Raw genomic sequence first — 7511 nt, 5'->3', positions numbered from 1 at the left:
CCATCAGATCTCATGAGACTTATTTAGCATCATGAGAACAGCATGGAAAAGACCCACCCCACCTCCTTGATTCCATTACCTCCCACTGGGTCCCTTCCATGACACGTGGGAATTATGGCAGCTATAATTCAAGATGAGATTTGGGTGGGGACACAGCCAAGACATATCATTCTGCCCCAGCCCCTGCCAAATCTCATGTCTTCACATTTCAAAACCAATCAGGCCTTTCAACAGTCCCCCAAAGTCTTTTTTTTTTTTTTTTTTTTTTTGAGGCGGAGTCTCGCTCTGTCGCCGGACTGGAGTGCAGTGGCCAGATCTCAGCTCACTGCAAGCTCCGCCTCACGGGTTTACGCCATTCTCCTGCCTCAGCCTCCCAAGTAGCTGGGACTACAGGCGCCCGCCACATCGCTCGGCTAGTTTTTGTATTTTTAGTAGAGACGGGGTTTCACCGTGTTAGCCAGGATGGTCTCGATCTCCTGACCTCGTGATCCGCCCGTCTCGGCCTCAAAGTCTTAACTCATTTCAGCATTAACTCAAAAATATACAGTCCAAAGTTTCATCTGAGATAAGACAAATCCCTTCCACCTTTGAGTCTATAAAATCAAAAGCAAGTTAGTTACTTTCTAGATACAGTAGGGGTACAGGCATTGGGTAAATACACCCATTCCAAATGGGAGAAATTGGCCAAAACAAAGGGGTTACAGGCCTCACGCAAGTCCAAAATCCAGCAGGGCAGGCAGATCTTAAAGCTCCAAAATAGGTGATTTCCGCAGTGCATGCTGCTCTCGCTGGGCATTTTTTCCTCGTCTGGGGGCAAGCTCTATCATGGGAAAGGTGATGTCTCTCGAGGAAAGGCTATAAATCCTGGGATATGAGAGTTGAGTGAAACAACCAAGACTGCTGCCTTCCATGTTGGGACCAGGAATAACCCTGACTTCTGAGCTCTCATAACCCCAGGATCCTCCAGAAAAGTTGCAGCGTGATGAGGGAAAATCTTGCTGAAGCTGTACATTGGAATGGGTTTACAGTCATCGTAATGGAAGCAAAATACAGGGAGGAAAAACAGTTCTTTGCATCCCTGCTTATTGCACCTGACAACTAGTTGCAGATGATTTTGTTTACCTAAGAAAACTTGCGATGTAAACGAAAAAGCATCTGTTTTCCTAGACTCATTGGTTACAAATATGCTTCGTCTAAGAGCTATTTGTAACCTGGACAGTGTTTCAGTTTCCACCCATCAGTTGTGAACCACTCATGATTCAGCTGAATAAGTGTATAGACGAGGAGCAAATATTTGATTTTATTGAATCAAATAATACTTTCAGAAAAGTCATACTTTCAGAAAAACAAGTAGGATGTGCATTTAATATACTTTGGAAGCTTCAAAAGCAGATCAGCCATTAAAAAATGTTAAGTATGTCAGAGACCATCCTCAATTTCTTACTCTTCATAATTTAGCTACAAATAAATTCAAATTAGTGAATGACAATACACTGGTGAATGTGTTATACATCACACAACAATTTGCTGGTGAAGCCCATGATCCGCTAATTGAAGCACTAGTTACAGAATCATGGAGAAGGCTAGAACGGTTTGATACTAAACTGCTGTTAGAATTTTCCTCTTGCCTAGCAGATCGGTGTTTGTATTTTAGTCCATTAATGGGAAAAACAACTGATATTGTTCATAGGAACTTGGAAACCACATAGGACTTAAGTTCCTTGTCTGTCTTGATGGTCAACATATCTTCTTTCATATCACAACATTTTCAAGAACAATTGGTGAACAAAACAGAACTTGTTTTTGACACCACAGATTCTTCTGAGGTCAACGTTGCAAAAAGAATGGTACAGTTTCTTCAAAACGTTAGATACCATTATCAACCACTATTAGAAAGCTTTGTAAAATTGTTTGTAGCATTGGGACCCATTGCAGGAACTTCTGAAGAAAAGAAACAACTTCAATCAACTATGTTATTGATGTCAGAGGAGCCAACCAGCAAGCAAGCCCTGGTAGTGTTGGGAGCAATGGAAGATATGGAAAGCAGAAATTTATGTCTGATTAAAAGAGTTGCTTCAGTTTGGCACAAACATTTGGATAACTATAAACCACTAGAGTTGTTGAAGATAACTCAAGCACTGACTTTTCTGCATTTCCAAAGTAAGGAGTTTTTTTGTGAAACTTGGAGAATTACTGCTTAATTATTTGAAAATTAGTTTCGTACCAACTGAGATGTCCATTCTGGTCTCTGCTATTTCCCTGCTTCCTTCTTCTCACTGGGATGAAGTGGAAATATCCCAAATTGAAGCAGTTTTACCACAGTGTGACCTAAATAAATCTATCCTTTTAGAATCCTTAATATTACTCTTCCATTCAGCATTTTTAACTATGATCCACCTCAAAGGAATGAATTTTTTGGAACTTGCATGCAACATCTTAATTCTTACTTAGGTATACTGGATCCTCTTAGGTTAGTGTTTCTTGGTTTCTCTTTGGCCACACTTGAATATTTTCCTGAAGATCTGATAAAGGTAATTTTAACATCAGATTCTTAACTAGACTGGATTCTCAACTTGAAATTTTATCTTCATCTATAAGTGCAAGAGTCCAGTTTCGTCTTATGGAGTTAAATAGATCAGTCTGCTTGGAATGCCCTGAGTTTCAGATTCCATGGTTTCATGACCGCTTCTGTCAGCAACATAATAAAAGTATTGGTGGCATGAATGTAGCACAACAGCAGATTTGTAAAATGTTAGCAGAGGTACTAGGAGGAATCAATTGTGGAGAAGTCTCGGTTCTTACGCCTTATTACCACACAGTAGATTTTGAGTGTATCTTGGATAAAAGAAAAAAATCTCTTCCTTATGGAAGCCATAATATAACATTGGGACAACTACCAGAAATGGCTTGGGAATCAAATACTGAAATAGTTGAATCAAGGCTGCCACCAGGAGCTGAAAGGATTGCTTTGGTATTTTTGGATTCAAAAGCATTTTGTAGAAATATCCCTCACATAAAAGGAAAATCTGATATGAAAAAACAACATTTGGAAATTTTGGGCTATCATGTAATTCAGATTTCTCAGTTTGAATGGAACTCTATGGCACTGTCAACAAAGGATGCTTGGAGGGACTACCTGAGAGAACATGCATTTGGAGAAGTCAAATCATGATTATAGTTTTTATTTAAAATGAGTGTTATCATGTGTCACATTTGGACTTATTTTAATTAAGTGGCCTGACTCAAAAAATAATAGGTACAAAAAAAAAAGCTCCAAAATAATCTTCTTTGGCTCCATATCTCACATTCAGGGCATGCTGATGTAAGAGGTGGGCTCCCACAGTCTTGGGCAGCTCCATCTCTGTGGCTTTTCAGGATATAGTCCCCCTCCTGGCTGCTTTCAGAGGCTGGCATTGAGTGTCTGTGGCTTTTTCAGATGCAAGGTGCAAGCTGTTGGTGGATCTACCATTCTGGGGTCTGGAGAACGGTGGCTCTCTTCTCACAGTTCCACTAGGGAGTCTCCTAGTGAGGACTCTGTGTGGGGGCTCCCACTGCACATTTCCCTTCTGCACTGCCTCGGCAGAGGTTCTCCATGAGGGTTCCGCCCCTGCAGCACACCTCTGCCTGGACATCCATGCATTTCCATGTATCCTCTGAATTCTAGGCAAAGGTTCTCAAAGCTCAGTTCTTTACTTTTGTGCACCCACAGGCCCAAAACCATGTGTCAGCTGTCAAGACTTGGGGCTTGCACCCTCTGAAGCAATGGCCTGAGCTGTATGTTGCCCCCTTTTAACCACAGCAAGCACACAGGGCACCAAGTCTCTATACTGCACACGGCAGCAAAGCCCTGGGCCAAGCACACAAAACCATTTATTTCTCCTAGGCTTCCCTGATTATGATGGGAGGGGCTGCTGTGAAGACCTTTCACATGCCCTGGAGACATTTTCCCCATTATCTTGTTGATTAACATTTGGCTCCTTTGTACTTATGCAAATTTCTGCAGCTGCTTGAATTTCTCCTTAGAAAATGGGTTTTTCTTTTCTATTGCATCATCAGGCTACAAAGTTACCAAACTGTCATACTCTGCTTCCCTTTTAAAAAATAAGTTCCAATTCCAAACCATCTTTTTGTGACTATATAAAACTGAATGCTTTTAAGGGCATCCAGGTCACATCCTGAATGCTTTGCTACCTAGAAATTTCTTCTACTAGATGCTCTAAATCATCTCTCTCAAGTTCAAAGTTCAACAAATCTCCAGGGCAGGGGCAAAATGCCACCAATCTCTTTGCTAAACTTTAACAAGAGTTATCTTTGCTCTAGTTCCCAACAAGTTCCTCATCTCAATCTGAGACCACCTCAGCCTGGACTTTATTGTCAGATGTATAGTTTGCAAATATTTTTTCCCACTCTGTAGATTGTCTTTTTACTTTGTTGATGTTTTCTTTTGCTGTGCAGAAGCTCTTAAGTTTAATTAGGTACTATTTGTCAATTTTTGCTTTTCTTTTGCAATTGCTTTTGGTTGTCACAAAATCTTTGCCAGTTCCTATGGCCAGAACTGTATTTTCTAGGTTGTCTCCCAAGGATTTTATAGTTTTGGGTTTTATATTTAAGTCTTTAATCCATTTTAGTTGATTTTTGTACATTATCTAAGTAAGGGGTCCATCTTCAAACTTCTGCATGTGGCTAGCCAGTTATCGCAGCACCATTTATTGAATAGGGGTCATTTCCCCATTGCTTATTTTTGTCAACTTTGACAAAGATCAGATGGTTGTAGGTGTGTGACCTTATTTCTGGGCTCTCTATCCTTTTCCATTGGTCTTTGTGTCTGTTTTTATACTGTAACATGTTTTGGTTACTGTAGCCCTGTAGTTGTTTAAAATGAACTAACTTGATGCCTCTGGCTTTGTTATTTCTGCTAAGGACTGCCTTGGCTATTTGGGCTTCTTTTGTTCCATAGCAATTTTAAAATAGTTTTTCTCTAGTCTCCGAAGAATGTCATTGGTAGTTTATAGGAACAGCATTAAATCTGTAAATTGCTTTGGGCAGTATGGCCATTTTAATGATATTGAGTCTATCAATCCATGAGCATGGAATGTTTTTCCATTTGTTTGTGTCGTCTCTGATTTCTTTCATCAGTGTTTTGTAATTGTCATTGTAGAGATCTTTCACCTTTCCGGTTAGTTGTATTCCTAGGTATTTTATTCTTTTTGTGGCAATTGTGAATGGGATTTTGTTCCTGATTTGGCACCATGCTTGGTTGTTGTTGTGTATAGGAATACCAGTAATTTTTATATGTTGATTTTGTATCCTGAAACTTTGCTGAAATTTTTTTTGTCATCTAAAGGAGCATTTAGGCTGAGACTATGTGGTTTTCTACATATAAAATCATGTCATCTGCAAACAGGGATAGTAAGACTTCCTCTCTTCCTATTTGGATGCTGTTTCTTTCTTTCACTTGCCTTATTGCTCTGACCAGGACTTCCAATACTATGTTGAACAGGAGTGGTGAGAGAGGGCATCCTTTTCTTGTGACAGTTTTTTTTTTTTTTTTGAGACAGAGTCTCGCTCTGTCACCCAGGCTGGAGTGCAGTGGCCGGATCTCAGCTCACTGCAAGCTCCGCCTCCCGGGTTCACGCCATTCTCCTGCCTCAGCCTCCTGAGTAGCTGGGACTACAGGCGCCCGCCACCACGCCCGGCTAGTTTTTTGTATTTTTTTAGTAGAGACGGGGTTTCACTGTGTTAGCCAGGATGGTCTCGATCTCCTGACCTCGTGATCCGCCCGTCTCGGCCTCCCAAAGTGCTGGGATTACAGGCTTGAGCCACCGCACCCGGCCTTGTGACAGTTTTTAAGGGGAATGCTCCCAGCTCTTGGCCATTCAGTATGATGTAGGCTGAGAATACACATTTTTTGGCAAACATCAAGAACATTATCCAAAATAGACCACGGACCTAGGTCATACACAAATCTCAATAAATTTTAAAGGAATAAAATCATAAGACATGTTTTATGAGCACAATTGAATTAAATTAGAAATCAATAGCAGAAAGAAATCTGGGAATACCCTCAATATTTGGAAGTTAAAGAACACACTCAGCTGGGCGCGGTGGCTCAAGCCTGTAATCCCAGCACTTTGGGAGGCCGAGACGGACGGATCACGAGATCAGGAGATCGAGACCATCCTGTCTAACACTGTGAAACCCCGTCTCTACTAAAAAATACAAAAAACTAGCCTGGCGAGGTGGCGGGCGCCTGTAGTCCCAGCTACTCGGGAGGCTGAGGCAGGAGAATGGCGGGAACCCGGGAGGCGGAGCTTGCAGTGAGCTGAGATCCGGCCACTGCACTCCAGCCCCGGCGACAGAGTGAGACTCCATCTCAAAAAAAAAAAAAAAAAAAAAAGAACACACTCCTAAATAACCAATGCACCAAAAAAGTGACAGCAACATTAGAAAATATTTTACTGAACGAAAGAAAAAACAGAATATTACACATTTCATATGATGCATAAAAGTGTTTGAAAGTAATTAATAGCTCTTTCAGGAAACAAATGAAAGAAACCTTTCCAACACATTCTATAATGACAGTATTACCCCGATATCCAAGACAAACCCATCCCATTCTGTATACAGTCATGTGTCACTTAAAGATGGTGATACATTCTGAGAAGTACATCATTAGGCAATTTTTTCATTGTGTGAACATTACAGTGTACTTACACAAACCTTGATGGTATAGCCTACTATATACCTAGGCTATATGCTATTGCTTATAGCTCCTGGGCTACAAACTGGTACAGCATGTGACTGTACTAAATATTGCAGGCAATTGTAACACAATGGTAAATATCTGTGTATCTAAATATAGAAAAGGTATGGTAAAAATATAGTATAAAAAACAAAAAAATACGGTACACCGGTATATGGCACTTATCATTCATGGAGCTTACAGGACTGGAAGCTGCTTTGGGTGAGTCAGTGAATGCTGAGTGAATGTGAAGGCCTAGGACATTACTGAACACTACTGTAGACTTTATTAAACACCATACACTTAGGCTACACTATATTTGTAAAAAGTATTTTTCTTTTGTCAATAATAAATTAACCTTAGCTTACTATAACTTTTTTACTCTATAAACTTATTGTTTTACTTTTGTGTAATAACACTTAGCATAAAACACATTGTACACAATATTTACCTTTATATCCTTATTCTATAAGTTTTTAAAAATATTTTAAGACTTTTTAAAATATTTTAAACTATTTTAGTTTAAAAATAAGAAACAAACACACACATTAGCCTAGGCCCACACAGGGTAGGATGATCAATATCACGGACTTCCACTTCCACATTTTGTCTCCCTGGAAGGTTTTCATGGGCAAGCACAGAGCAGTATAACAATGTAGTATAACTACAAGCATAGAGCAGTATAACAATGCTTTTCTCTGGAATATCCTATAACAATGCTTTTTTCTGGAATATTACCTGAAGGACTTGCTTGAAGCTGTTTTACAGT

The 7511-nt window shown here is 40.0% G+C and overlaps 1 pseudogene; it reads left to right on the top strand.

The window, feature by feature from the left end:
- The first annotated feature begins 982 nt into the window (after window positions 1-982).
- On the top strand, window positions 983-3172 carry LOC117066034 (annotated as a pseudogene).
- Window positions 3173-7511: the final 4339 nt, after the last annotated feature.

The sequence above is a fragment of the Trachypithecus francoisi genome, unplaced genomic scaffold, assembly GCF_009764315.1.
Source record: "Trachypithecus francoisi isolate TF-2019V2 unplaced genomic scaffold, Tfra_2.0 Lachesis_group2, whole genome shotgun sequence".
Taxonomy (NCBI): domain Eukaryota; kingdom Metazoa; phylum Chordata; class Mammalia; order Primates; family Cercopithecidae; genus Trachypithecus; species Trachypithecus francoisi.
Note: the sequence above shows the minus strand (reverse complement) of the source record. Positions and strands in the feature narration are given on the sequence as shown.